The 14347-nt window shown below is 56.7% G+C and overlaps 1 protein-coding gene across 1 annotated transcript in view; it reads left to right on the forward strand.

Annotated features, from left to right (window-relative positions):
- CSNK1G2 (casein kinase 1 gamma 2) overlaps positions 1-14347 on the forward strand; it is a 32289-nt gene that overhangs the window by 8551 nt on the left and 9391 nt on the right. The gene's annotated exons all lie outside the window — the stretch shown is intronic.

Here is a 14347-nt window from a genome sequence, read left to right on the forward strand (position 1 = left end):
TCCATGGGCCCCACCCTGTGCAGTTGTACCAAGGGCGTCCCACTGGGCATGTGTAGCCCCTGGTGAGCCTGGAGGGAGGACCCTCTGCTTTCCCTGGGGTTCGAGGGCCAGGCGGGAGGAAGGGGGTGAGAATCCACTGCCCCACCCCCTCTTCTCTTGGGTGTTTGTTTGTTTGTTTGTTTGTTTGTTTGAGACAGAGTCTGTCTTTATTGCCCGGGCTAGAGTGAGTGCCATGGTGTTAGCCTAGCTCACAGCAACCTCCAACTCCTGGGCTCAAGCAATCCTTCTGCCTCAGCCTCCCGAATAGCTGGGACTACAGGCATTTGCCACCATGCCCAACTAATTTTTTCTATATATATTTTTAGTTGGCCCGATAGTTTGTTTCTATTTTTAGTAGAGACAGGGTCTTGCTCTTGCTCAGGCTGGTCTCGAACTCCTGACCTCGAGTGATCCACCTGCCTCGGCCTCCCAGAGTGCTAGGATTACAGGTATGTGCTGCTGCGCCCAGCCTCGGATTTCTGACTTTACAAAATGAAAACACTTTTTTAATCATGAAGTTTGCTTGTGCTCATTGGGGAGGGAAGAAGGTTGGTTCCAGGTATTTGAAAGGAGGAGGTGGAAGTTGGTCCTGTGTCTCCTCTCAGCCTCTGCAGTGGCGCTGGCTCTGGGAACCCTGTTCTAAGCCCTGCCTGGGTCCCACACCCACCTGCAGGAGCAGGCACCGCCCACACCCTGCCGCTGCGTCCCATCACGGAATGTGTTACCTGGTCATGCCAGGTGGGGTCATGGCCCATGTGGCATAATTCCTTGCAGGATTTTGCAAACAGACTTCGGGTGCAGCGTGTGCTTAGCGGAGATAGAAGCGGGTGTGGTAGAGGTGTCTTGTCCCAGCTACCTCGGGAGGCTGAGGCAGGAGGATTGCTTGAGCCCAGGAGTGGGAGGCTGCAGTGAGCTGTGATGACGCCACTGCACTCCAGCCTGGGTGACAGAGCAAGACCCCATCTCAGAAGAGAGAGAGAGAAAGATGGCGATCCCAGAATACTCTCCACAAGTGTTTCTGTGCGCATTCCCACTGCAGGCATGGAGGTCACTGGCCCTGTGCTCTTGCCAGCCCCGGACCTGAGTCTGCAGCACTAATGACCTGGAAAGGCAGGGTGGTCTCTGGCACTGGAATGCGTGTGCCTGTGCTAGAGGGCGGAGTGACGTCTGTCTCTGTGGTCACCCACATTTCCTCATCCATTGCTCTGTTTGATCTGTCGGTCTGTTTCTCATTGACCTGGAGGAGGACTTTGTGTGTCACTTTTCAACAAACACTGCTCAGTGCCCAGCACAGGGGACAGTCTGTGTTCTCTCGGAGCTTGTGTTAGCAAGGACACACGGTAGAGGCACGGGCATGTGTCAGAAACACGGGAGACCCACACGCACATGTCAGGCTGTGGGGAGGTGGGTGAGCAGGCCCACTCCCAAGGTGTGAGAGAGGTCCCAGCTGGTGGTGCAGGCTGCCCTGCAGTTATGAGGGATCCTGGGAGGGGACCCGCCTGGTGGGGGTCACAAGCCTCATGTTAGGGTGGCCTGAGGTGCAGTGAACCCTTGTGCAGATTGTGGAGGCCACACCTGTGCACACCCCGTTCCCCGCCGGTCATGCCTCTCCTGGCGCTGTGTGTTGGTCACTGATGGACCAACACTGATATGTCATCCTTAACTGAGGCCCACACTTGATTCGGGCTTCCTCAGTTTCCCCTGATGCCCTCTCCTGCCCTGGGGCCCTTCTAGGACGCCACAGGACACTCAGCCCTGTTGCATCTCCTCAGGTCCCTCTGGGCTCTGCTGGTTCCTCAGACACCCCTGTCTCTTGCCCTGGCGATCCTGGTGCCCTCAGAGGGTCTGGCGTCTTCCTCACGGTTAGACAGTGGTGACGGGCTCTGGGAGGGGCACCTGGCAGGGGCAGCCCCTTGTGCCCTGCTGTCCAGGATGGCTGTCCCTGGGCCAGGCGCCCCCCACGAGGAACCTCTTTCCCTTTCCTGGTGCTCCAGAGGCCAAAACGCAGCTGCACTGGGCTGCACTTGCCCCAGGCTCCAGGAGCATCCATGGTGCCTTTCTCTAGCCTCCTGGCACTGGCCGGTGTCCTCACGTCCCTGCCTTGGTGCTGCATGGCTGTCCTCTCTGTGTGTCTCCTCCTGTAAGGACACCAGCCATCATGTTAGGGCCACCCTGATTTCCAAAGGTCACGTGATGGTCCCAGGTGCGTATCTTTTAGGGGGATGCAGTTCTGCTCACAGGGAGGGCAGATGTGGTAGGGAAGAGGGCACCTGTGTGGAGGGGCTGCCAGCAGGCGGGCAGCAGCCGGCACCTCAGCGCCAGAGGGGCGGCTGTCATCTTGGGGGATGGGCAGGGTGGGCAGCCTCAAGTGGCCCATGGGTCCAAACACGTTGGTGTGACTGAGGGACGGAGTGTTTCTGCGTGTTTGATTTTAATGAAACGGGTGGCTCCGGGGTAGGATGGCGCTGGTGGGGCTGTCAGGAGGGCCATGTGGGGCGCCTGCCCGTGCTGTGGTGTCGGGGGTCCTGCCCTATCCACAGGCTGCTCGAAATGGCACATTCACTCCTATTTATCGGGGTCCCCGAGTCTGCCTATTCTCTGTTCTATGTGTGGATGTGGCACGACATCCAGTGCCCCGGCCTCCCCAGCACTTCCCACATTGTCACTGAGGCAACTGCTGTGGGGGCCGGTGTCTACCCTTTTCCCGCCTTCATCTTGCAGGAGCCACTGTCTACGGACCCCTCCTGGTCCCTGCCCCCATGGCTGTCCCACAGGGGTCACAGAGTGGAGGGCACTGCAGGGTCCTGTGCTTCCCCAAAGTTGGATACCAGGTGTTTGGACCTGGTCTTTCCTGAGTCCCTGGCTGCCCCTGGCCTCTGCCCAGTCCTGCAGGACATGCTGGGCCCAAACCTGCCAAGGCAAGTGTCCCTAAAAGTCAGGCTTTACGTTTATCTTCACCTTGTGAAGCAAAAGACTTGACGGATTTAATTTTTTCATCATTTTCCAGTTATTAAGAGCAAATGTAAAAACTTAGCCCACCAAAGTCTTTCATGGCTGTTCGTGGTTACTCATACTTCCGAAAGGATCAGTGACCCTGCAGGACTCCCACCGGAGCCGTCCCCCTTGGCCATGCTGGGATCTCCCACCCAGGACCACTGTGGGGAGTTGTCTGTCCTGGCAGGGCTTGTCTGGCTCCGCCCCCGGGGGACTTACTCCCCTCTCACCATCTGTGGTGGCCACCAGGGCCCATGGCCTTGTGTGATCTCTGCCCTCCTGCAAGGCCGGGTCAGCTCTGCCCCAACTTGTGCTGCCAGTGCGGTGCCGGGGCCCTGTAGTGAGGGTCCCCTCCCCAGAGTTGGCCACCTTTTCTGGAATTTGGGGGCTCAGCCTGTGTTGGGAGAGTGGGTAGAGCCCACCACCCCCCCGCCATGGCCCCACTGCCCCTTCCCAGGAGCCACCCTGGGCACAGGAAGCTGAGGGACCCCAGGAAGGCAATTCCTAACCCCCAACATGGGCTGCAAAAGCTTGTCTGTGGCTTCTAAAGCAGCCTTTACTGTGCACGAGGTTCTCTGCTGTGAAGACAATTCACGTGTGCATGCGTGTTTTGGAAGATACAAAAAAGCACGAAGAACAAAAAACAAAAGCCACCCACCGCCCATAGGTAACAGTTAACATTTTGGTTTACATGTTTCCAGGCTGTCACTCACCTGCTGTTCCCGTGTCTCTGCGTGTTTCTGTGCACACACGACGAATCTTACCTGTCTTAGATCTCTCGGGGGCTTCCAGGGGCTGGGTAGCCCCTGGGCTGCACCGTCTGCCCCTCAGGAGTCGATTCTGGCATCCAACGTGGGCAGGGTGCAGACTCTGTCCTTCTGTCACCTTTCCTGCTGTACAGTGGAAGCCAGGGTCCCCCTTCTCCACCCACGGCTCTGCTGCCTCCTTTCTCTTAGCTCACCCCAGAACCCTTCGCACATGCCTCGACTCGGGCTAGGACCTGAGGACCCGGGACCTGTCAGCTGAGTCCCACTTGCCCCTGTGGCTTTCTGACGCAGCGTCTCAACGCAAACCTCGGGTACCCTTCCCTCTCTGCCCGGAAGCACTTCATGGGCTCCTCTGACGTGAGGCCATTTTGGACAGAACCAGGACATCACCGCAGCACACCCTGCAGTGAACACGAGTTCCTCAGTTGGCAGGCCTGGGGATGTCCCCATTTCCCCTGGAGTCTCCAAGGCATCTTTTAAAATTTTGTTCATCTTATTTTTACATTTTTTATTGTTAATTTTTCTATTTTTTACAGAGACGGGATCTCACTGTGTTGTCCAGGCTGGTCTTGAACTCCTGGGCTCAAGGGCTGCTCCTGCCTCAGTCTCCCAGAGTGCCGGGATCACAGGCGTGAGCCACCATGCCTGGAGAAAGCGTCTTTTTATGATTGGTTTGTTTGAACAATGCAAACTCCTTTCTCTGTGGTTTTCGTTGATAGCGTTTAAGGCTCTAAAGTCTGTGACAACCTCACCTCTCTTCCCATAATCATAATTTTTAAAGAATTGCACACCTGCCAAAGGTTGCCAGCACAGTCCTCCACGCTCCCCCGAGCCCTCTGAGAGGTTGGCCTGGCAACATTGCCACGTCCTGGCGCTGTGTGTTTGCTCTTCCTCCAGGCCACCGCCTCTCGTCTGGGGAGGGCGTCCTGCTGGGAGGGTCCTCCTGCTGCCAAGACCCCCCCCTCACCCTGGCCTCCCCACTGCCCTCGCCCCAGGCCAGAGTCTGTCGCCTCCCCTCTCTACATCCCCCTCCAACCTGGGTGTGTTTCCCGCCTGCCTCTGCCTTTGGCTGGCGACCCCTGACGAGGCTGCCCCTCCACGTGGGTCTCTGCTCTTTGGGGCAGAGCCCCCAGGTGTCACCTCCACCTGGCCCTAGCCTTCCTCTGTGGATGGGGCCTCTTCCTCATTGCCACCAGGAAGGCGCCCTCTGAGGGCCACCCAAGCACCAGCCACCTCCTGCATCCAGTCCCTGGTGTCCTCCCGTGACCGTCTGTCCATGCGTCACTAGGTGCTGGAGTCCGCTTTTCACTCCATGTGTTAAAGTCCTTCACAGGCTTAACTCAACCTGAGGTGGAACCGCCCCAGGCCAGCTGGTCCTGTGTGTCCTGGAGGCCTCGTGTCTGTCAGGGGTTGCACGCTGCTCCAGAGGGGGACTCTGGGCTCAGCAGGGGGCCAAAGCCAGGATTCACATCCGAGGTGGTGTCCAGGCTGCAGGTGGCCTGCCCAGGGTGCCAGCCAGCACACCCACTCTGACTCTCCCTAGCTCTGGGCTGTGCCGGTGATGTCAGCCTAGGGACTGTGACATCACTGAGTGGAGACCACCAGAGAAGGGGGTCCCTGGGGCCTGCCCCTGGGGAGCTGGCCCTGGGCCAGGCCAAGATGGAGGACCCCAAAAAGAACAGGGCAGGTAACTGCTCCAGGTGGGCGCTCTGGCAGTGCAGCCTGACCCCGAGCTGTGCCTGTGACCAGCTGCCACCAGCTCTGTGTGGGCACGGTCAGGGCTGGGTCTGGGCGCCAGGTCTCTCCCCAGCCCCGCCTGTGGTTGGGGGGTCTTGACCTCCACTAAGGGCAGTCTTGTGGGGGTCATGCTCCAGTGCCCCTCGGGATGGCATCGTGGCCGTGGGAGTCGGGAGGAGATAGGGTTGGTTTTAGGGTGGGTGAGGGATCCACATTCTCCCCCAGGATCATTACTTTTAGCTCCATCACCTTGGGCCTAGGCAGGACTAGGTGGATGTTTCCACCACCCTGGGCTCCCTGGGCCACAGTGAGCCAAGCACAGGGCTCTGGTCATATCTATCCCTCATCTCCATCCCACTTCCCTGAGCGTCCCCAGAGCATCTAGGAGAGGCCAGCTTTGTCAGGTGGTGGGCTCTGTGCGACAGACCCACTGACCGGCCCCATGGGGTGCTGCCGTAAGAACCTTGCTGGGTCTTGGGGTGACAGTTCTTGTTTGGGGGATGATGCAGTGGTGTCCCCAGGGCTGTCCTGTAGGTTGTGACCCTGCCTTCCTCTGCCTACACACCTGCTCACCTGCTGCCATAGGAGCTGAGGGATACCTGGGTCAGACCCCACCAGCTGGGCAGGCGCCGGGTGTGCAGGCTTAGTTCCTGTTTCTTGCCTGCCTGCCATCTCCACGCTGGCCTCAGGTCAGTGCCATCCGTGCTGGGGAGGGCACAACAGCTTAGTGTGTTGCGACGCTCCAGGGTAGCGGGTTCCTCCCCCAAGTCTGTCTCAGGCCCACAGGCAGGTGTGGCCACCCCTCTTTGTGTCTGCTACACAAGACTCTCTGCTCAGGGGCCTCCCTCCTGGCCATGAGTCTCCAGGGCAGGCCCCAAGGGGACACTGGAGCAGGGCCTGGCCTGCTGCGGACTGTCGTGTGACCACGGGTGCTCAGCCGCTCTGGGCCTAGGTGCTCCCTGTGGACACAGGGATGCAGGCGCCTTCTCGGGAGGCCATCCTGAGGGTGCGTGGGGAGCTGGTGGCCCTGCCTGAGCTTGCAGTAAGTGCCAGGTGCCGCCACCGGTTGCTGGAGTGTTGATGGAGGCCGTGGAGGGGAATGTTGCCTGACTCCAGGCTTCTGTCGCAGCAGCTGGACAGGAGGACCCAGACCCAGAGGCTGGTGCTCGTCCAGGGAATGCACGTGGTGGTTTGCATCAGGAGAGACTCCCTGGGGGCTGGCCTGCTTGGCAGCATGTCGGGGACCCAGCGTCGGCCCGGGTGCAGCTCCTTCCTTATCCTCTCCTCCAGGTCAGGGGTGGTGAGCAGGGTGTCCAAGGAGGTGGGGCCAGGACCTGAGAGTGGATCGAGGTCACACCCTGGAGGAGAGGCCCTTAGTGGGATGTGGTGGGATGTGGGGTCTTCTGGGGCAGACCCCGTTAGGGGGATGGGAGCTGAGCCGCAGAGAAGGGGCTGCCAGCCAGGAGTCCTGGGGCACAGGGGACAGGCGTCATTCCGGGGTGGCTGACAGGGTCTGAGCCAGAGCGCAGGCAGTTGGACTAGGACTGCAGCCTTAACCCCGGGCAGGTCTTTCTACCTGGGGAGGAGCCTACAGCCAGTGGCCTCACAGGTGCTCCTCTCAGCCTTAGCTCTTTAACACCACCGCTGGCAGGTGGTGTTGAGCCCTGCCCTGGGCGCCCAGGGTTGTAGGGACAGGAGTGCAGTTAAGAAGGTGCGTCCTACTTAAATCAGACTCCTGGAGAGCTGCTGCAAGAGATGCGGTGCGGGGTGGGGGGCGGTATGCAGACACCCTCGCGGGTTCCTGGGGTGAAGAGGGACCTCGTGGAACAGGAGGAACTTTGCCGAACTTGGCCAGGTGGGTGAGATATTGGAACTGCCACTCAGGCTGTTGCCCGTGGGCCAGGTTTGGGGGAGTGGGTGGTGCCACCCCCTTGGTGCCAGCTCCCTCCCTGGGCACCGCTGTCGGGGCCTTGCGTGTCCTCGAGTTGGAAGAGCTTGTCTGGACGTGTTCTGTGCTGGGAATAAAGTCCACCTTTCGTCCGGCTGTGAAACCATCGCAGTGAGACCAGGGCCACACCGTGACCCTGGCCCCTCGTGTGGCCCCAAGTAGCTGCCGGCTGCTGCCCCAGTCCTGCGCCTGTGGCTTTGCCACCCCCAGAGCCACAGAAATGGTGTCACACAGAATGCAGCGTCTCCATCCGTCCATGCCTTCACCAGCTGAGGGGCGTTTTGGTCGTTTCCAGGTTTGGGTGATTTCAGGGAAGGCAGTGAGCGTTTGCACCTGGATTTTGTGCTGTTTCTCTCCCTCTCTGGGGTTGGCCCTGGCCTCGGTGGCCTGAGCAGGTCTTGCTCTCGCTCCTGCTGCCGCGTGCAGGGTGGAGGGAGGGCGGTGGTGGGGGCTGCCTGGGTTTCTTGGGCCTCAGGGAGGTCATCTGTCCCCTGGCCGCACCCCAGCAACGTGGCCCATCACAGGCATCCTTTTTTTCTCAGCTTCCATCTCTTTCCCCTAGAATTCAACGTATGTTTTTTCTTGTTCTAAGTTGTTTTTTGGAGAAAGCGTTAGTCCAGTAGAATGTGTTTCTCTGTGCTTCTTGGGAACAACATATTTACCCATAAACGGCCCTGGTGGGCTTTGGAGCGGTTCTGGGTGGTGCCAGGTCCTGCATGTCCCTCATCACGGGTCTTTCCTGTCCACACTCTCCGATCACGTGGTCTGAGTGGTTTCTATGACTGAGATGTGATTCATGGCCTTTCAAAGTGAGTATCTCAGTGGCTTCAGCATCTTCACGAGTTTGTGGATCCACCACCACTGTCTAACTCAGGACATGTCCGTCATCCCAGAAATAAATTCTCATCACCCCAAAAGAGAAAGGGATGGTTTTGTTTCCAGCTTGAGGCTTGTGAAGTGTGGTTTTCCTGTCTTGCATCCCGAGGAAGCCCTGTCTGCCTCTGCCCCACCATCTCTCAGGCTTGTTGTGGAAGGGTCTATGGTTCCACCCACTCTCCCTTCCCCACGAGTATCTAGGGCCCGTCTCCCACAACCCGGGCATCCCCACGTCCCTCCCTTGTATGGAAAGAGCCCAAGCCCTGCATGCAGCTCATGGGGGTGGGCGCAGTGTCTTTTCTGACACTGAGTGGTGATATCTTCCCACACGAGTCTCGCGATTGAGGGTCCCCTCCTCACACCAGCTGCTTGAGTTTGCACAGATCCACGGCTTGAGGGCTCAGCCCTAGCACTGCCCCCTCCCCAGAAGCCAGCCCCGCTCAGCCTCACACGGGATGGGTGGTCCTCTGACCCCCTCTGCAGAACTCAGGATTGATAGCTTGTTTGCATCTTCCTGTTTGTTGTGAAGTGGAAGAGGCTGGGTGTGGGGGTGTGGAGCTTCCATGCCCTCCCCACACCTGAGTCGCCTCATTAGCATAAACTCAGGTGTGGTCCGGGGCTCACCTTCCTGTCCCTCAGGATAGCCCCAGCTATCCAGGGGCTGGGGCAGAGACCAGGTGTGTCCTCACAGCAGGACCACACCCACACATGTACCCTCCCTGCTTCTCCTTGAGCAGCTGAGAGGACAGCTCCGCAGGTACCGGTCTCAGTATGGCACCTCTCGGGCAGCCTGGGTTCTGGCTGGGGAGTGGGGGATACGACACTGGCAAGCTGTGTGGGGCAGGGTCTCCTGAGGATCTTGGAAGCCCACATGGATTGAACCTCCACTTCTGCACCTTTGTGTCTCACATGTGCCTTTGCCGCTGTCTGTGCGTGTGTCTTCACTCCTGGTGGGAGAGAAATCGACAGTGAGCAACCCCTAGGTGTCTGCGATGGTGCAGGCGTGTAAACCTGAGCAGCCTCTTCCCATGGAGTCTGGCGTGTTTCCAAAAGGAGGGGGGTATTTCTGTGCTGACGGGTCTCCCAGGTGTATGGTGTGCCAGGGCGGGTGGGGTGGCTGCAGGTGTGCAGATGGTGGTGGAGGGGCTGGGGGGACTCAGTTTTCTGTCCTGTGGAAGCTTCACCACGCACAGGTGTCGGCTGCAGTAGGCCCACCTGCTGTGCCCAGCTCTGCTCATTCGTGCCAGCCCCAGACCCCTCTTGGCCCAGTGGCTCCTCACAGCCTGCCAGCCCACCAGGCGTCACCCCCACTCTATTCCCACACTGTGGTCAGCAGAGCACCCACAGCAGGGTGCCGGGCAGACGGACAGATGAACTGGTATGACCAGGTTGTCAGAGGGTCTGTGGTGTCCCTCACACTCTAAGCCCGAAGTCAGAACCGGCCGTGGCCAGTGGAGGACCTGGGCCTTGGCTCAGCTGTCAGCTGTTTGTCCCCGTGCATAGAGGGGCGTGGCAGGGCTGCCGCAGGGGACGTCCCCGTGGCTGGGGTGTAGGCTTTGGCCTGAGTTGCCACCCAACTCTGAGCACCCTTTTGGGCAGGACATGGCAGCCCCTCTGCGTGTGATTGGGCCTCTTTCAGGAGGCGCCGGGTGGCTGTGGAGTCCTCCGCACACGGGCCCTTGACACGTGGAGGTGCTGCCCAAAATGGGTCTCCCAGCTCCGTGCCTTGGGATGCCCCCTCGCAGCCCCGCAGCCCCACGTCCCAGTGCCAGGTAAAGGTAGCCGCATAGAGGGCGATGTGTGTCTCACAGACCTCTCCTGGGGCACGCTGTCTCTCTCAGAGGAGACGGCTCCCCACAACACCCAGAAAGGAAGTTAAATTTTCATAGCTGGTTGGTTTAGAGGAACTGGGTTGACTGCATGTGGGGTTTCCCTGTGCTTGGACAGTAGGGAGAACGAGCGTTTTTAGAGAACCAGCGGCTGCTAAGCAGGGAAGAGATGACGGTAGATCCGTATCTCTCCTTCATCCACAGTCGCTGGTTCATGTCAGTGTCTCTGGCCACCTCCCTTGTGTCTGGCGCAGGGCTGGGCACCTGCCTCAGTCCAGTGGAGAAAATGTGTCTAAAATGAACCAGGAGTTGCCAGGGAAATGCAGATAAAAACCACAGGGCAGGATGGCTCCACCCGACCAAGGTGGCTGTGACCAAGAGGACAGCAGGAGCGTTGGTGAGGATGGCAGAAATCAGAGCCTCACACAGGCTGGTGGCTCCTCAAAATTGAAGTGGAGTTTCCACGTGACTCAGCAACTTCACTCCTAGGTACACACCCACAAGAAATGAACACACAACCGCATAGAAGTTCGTACACGAATATTCACAGCAGCAGATTCACAACAGCCAAAAAGTGGAAAAAAAAATGTCCACCGACAGGTGAGTGGATAAAGACAACGTGGTCCATCCACACACTGGAATGTCACTCAGCCACGAAAAAGGACGAGGCTCTGACACAGGCCACAGTGTGGATGGAGCTTGAGAACATCGTGCTCAGTGAGATGCCAGACACAGAAGGACACACAGTGTGAGACTCCATTTATATGAAATGTCCAAATAGGCAGATCCACAGACAGGAAGTAGAATGCTGGTTTATTATGAAATTTTCAGGACACAATTTACAAATAATAAAATATACTCTGTTGTAAGTTGCGTGTAGCCTGTTGATTCTCACAGAGTGATTTTGTTGATTTTTGTCAAATCCTCATATTGGTTGCCAACCTGTGGCCATTTTTAATGAGGGGTGCAGTTCAGATGTACTATGGTTAGTGCGTTTCTACATTAAGCAGTAAGACCTAAGCTGAAACAAATAGTTTTCAGATACTAGACAAATATCTTCTTAAACTTTTTGTGCTATTCAGTGTAGGGGCTACATCATCAATTTTAACTTATGTCATTAACAGTTTCTGGGGCACTGTAGGGCAGCAGGTCAGGCTTTGAGCTATTTGACAGCCAATTTCCAAGGTGTAAGTTCTCCCACTGTGACTGATCTCAGTGACTTCACTGCTAGGGGTTGGGAAGGGATGTGCCGGCACACCACGTTTTGTGCTTCACTTTATTTTGCTGCACAGCCACCGTGTTCTTTACAAGTTGAACATCTGTTGCAGCCCCGCATCGAGCAGGTCTGTGGCACCACGCGCCCTGTAGCGTGCGCTCACTTCAATCTCTGTGTCACATTTTGTAATTCTCTAATATCTCAAACTTTTTCTTGTATCTGTTATGGTAATCTGTGATCAGCGATCTTTGCTGCCACTGTTATAATTGTTTGGTGGGTGAAATGAACCGTATGATACAGCGAACTTGCTTGATCAATATGTGTTCTGACTGCTCCACCAACAGGCTGTTCACCTGTTTCTCCCTCTCCTCAGGCCTTCCTATTCCCTGGGGCACAATAATATTGAAATTAGGCCAGTTAATAACCCTACAGTGGCCTCCAAGTGTTCAAGTGAAAGGAAGAGTCACACGTCTCTTAACTTTGTTATTTTCAAAAAAATTTTTTAAAGCCAGTCAAATTTAGCACTGGGGGGTTGTTTACCAACTTTAGTGACACTAATGTTAGTAAATTCTGATAACCTGCTGCCATTGGACCGGCCTTGACTTTAACTTAAAAGCTAGAGATGATCGAACTGTGACAATTGAGGAAGGCGGCTCCACTAAACAACAGATGTTCTACGTAGATGAAACAGCCTTCCATTGGAAGAAGATGCCATTGAGGACTTTCATAGCCAGAAAAGAGAAGTCAACGCCTGGCTTCAATGCTCAAAGACAGACTGGCTCTCTTGTTAGGGGCCAGTGCAGCTGGTGACTTGAGTTGAAGCCAGTGCTCACTTACCATTCTGGAAATCCTAGGGCCCTTAGGAATTGCGCTAAGTCCACTCTGCCTGTGCTCTATAAACAGAACAACAGAGCCTGGATGACAGCACATCTGTTTACAGCATGGTTTACTGAATATTTTAAGCCTGCTGTTGAGACCTACTGCTCAGGAAGACGATTCCTTTCAAGATATTACTGCCCATTGACATGCACCTGGTCACCCCTAGTGTTGACGGGGTGTTCAAGGAAAATATCATTGTTTCCATGCAGCTGACACGGCACCCATTCTACAGCCCAGGGATCAAGGAGTCATCTCAACTTGCAAGTCTTATTTAAGAAGGACGGTTCATAAGGCCATAGCTGCTATACACAGTGATTCCTCTGGTGCATCTAGGCAAAGTAAATGAAAAACCTTCTGGAAAGGGCTCGCCATCCTCGATGCCATTGAGAACATTCCTGATTCGTTCATGGGAAGTGTTCAACATACCAGCATTCACGGGAGTTTCAAAGACGTCGATTCCAGCCCTCATGGGTGACTTTGAGGGGTCTGAGGCTTCCGTGGAGGAAGTGACTGGGTGTGATGGAAACAGAGTTAGAAGTGAAGCCTGCGGAGGGGACTGACCCCCTCGTCTCATGATAGGAGGACGTGAGGGGCTGCTGCTTTTGGGTGGGCAAAGTGGTATCTTGAGATGGAGTCTCCTGGTGAAGGTGCTGTGAACACTGTGGAGGTGACAGCAGGATTTAGAATATTATAACTTTAGCTGATAAGGCATCAACAGCATTTGAGAGGACTGACTCCAATTTTGAAAAATTTTACTGTGGATCAGATGCTATCAAGCCATATCACACGCTACAGAGAAACCTTTCGTGAAAAGAGTCAATTGATGCAGCGAACTTCATCGTTGTCTTGTTTAAGGAATAGCCACAGCCCTCAACACCCACTACCCTGAGTAGTCAGCAGCCACAGATCACAGCTCCCTGAAGGCTCAGGTGATCGTTAGCATTTTTTGGCAATAAAGTATTAAAAAAATTTTTTTTGAGATGAAGTCTTTCCTTGTTGCCCAGGCTGGCCTCAAACTCCTGTGTCCTCTGTGGCTGCTGGGACTGCAGGCGCCTCCCCTGAGCTCAGCTTCATTAAGGTGTGTGCATCATCACAACTTCTGTGCATACTGGGAAACCAGCCTGCTCTTGGGACCCGCTTTGTCACGATATCATCATAGTGTGGTGTCTGGACCCGCAGACACTGCAAGGCGGGTGTGCGAGGCATGCCTGTGCAGTGTCCTGCAGTGTTTCTCACAGACAGGTTAGACATGACCAACCCCAGGAAAGTAACATGCGCACAGCCACGCCTGTTGAGCTCCAGTTACCTTGTTTCCGAGTGGCTTGTTCAGCTGTAAGTTTCTGCACTTTGACTCTCGGTGCCCTCAGCTCCGCGTCTCTCCCTACCACTCTCGACCACAGCTGCTCTGACACTGTGAAGGTGGGGGCTTCCGTCTGCCCCTCTGCCCAGAGCCCCGGACAGGGAGTGGCCCGTGCCCTGGGTGGGAAAGAGGACACAGCAGGAGTAGTGCTGGACGGGCCCAGAGAGAGCCGGGTCCTGGGGCTCAGGTGGGGGCGGCTGAGGCGGCATTAGCTTCATCCCTGGTGCTGGGAAGTCTGAGAGCTGAGTTGATGCTGACAGCTGCCCTCCAGCCTGGGCCCTTTGTGGGGAATGGCGTGCTCCCCCAGGGGCAACCCCGCCCGCCATGCCCGGGGCCCAGGCTCATCCATGTGATGGCCTTGCCTTCCCTGGGAGCCGCTCCCAGAGCACCTTCCATCCACAGCCCAGTGGTCCCCAGCTCTGAGAGGGGCCCCTCAGACTCCCCTTGGACTCAGCTTCCTGGGAAGCCCAGAGAGACAAGGGGTGGACAAGCCCATTGCCAAGGCCAAGCATGTGAGGGAGGTGACAGGCTCTCAGGGACCTGTCAGCCTGGGCCAGGCCAGGCTGGCTTTTGTGTGTCTGAGGCAGCGTGGATGCAAGGCAGGCCTGGGGAAGGGGCCATGGGCAGGGTTCTGGGCTGTCCAGGGAGCGTGTGCTGTGGATACTTTCTCAGGGCCAGAGGTTTTTGTCCCCTCCCCTGGGA

The sequence above is a fragment of the Lemur catta genome, chromosome 1, assembly GCF_020740605.2.
Source record: "Lemur catta isolate mLemCat1 chromosome 1, mLemCat1.pri, whole genome shotgun sequence".
Taxonomy (NCBI): Eukaryota; Metazoa; Chordata; class Mammalia; order Primates; family Lemuridae; genus Lemur; species Lemur catta.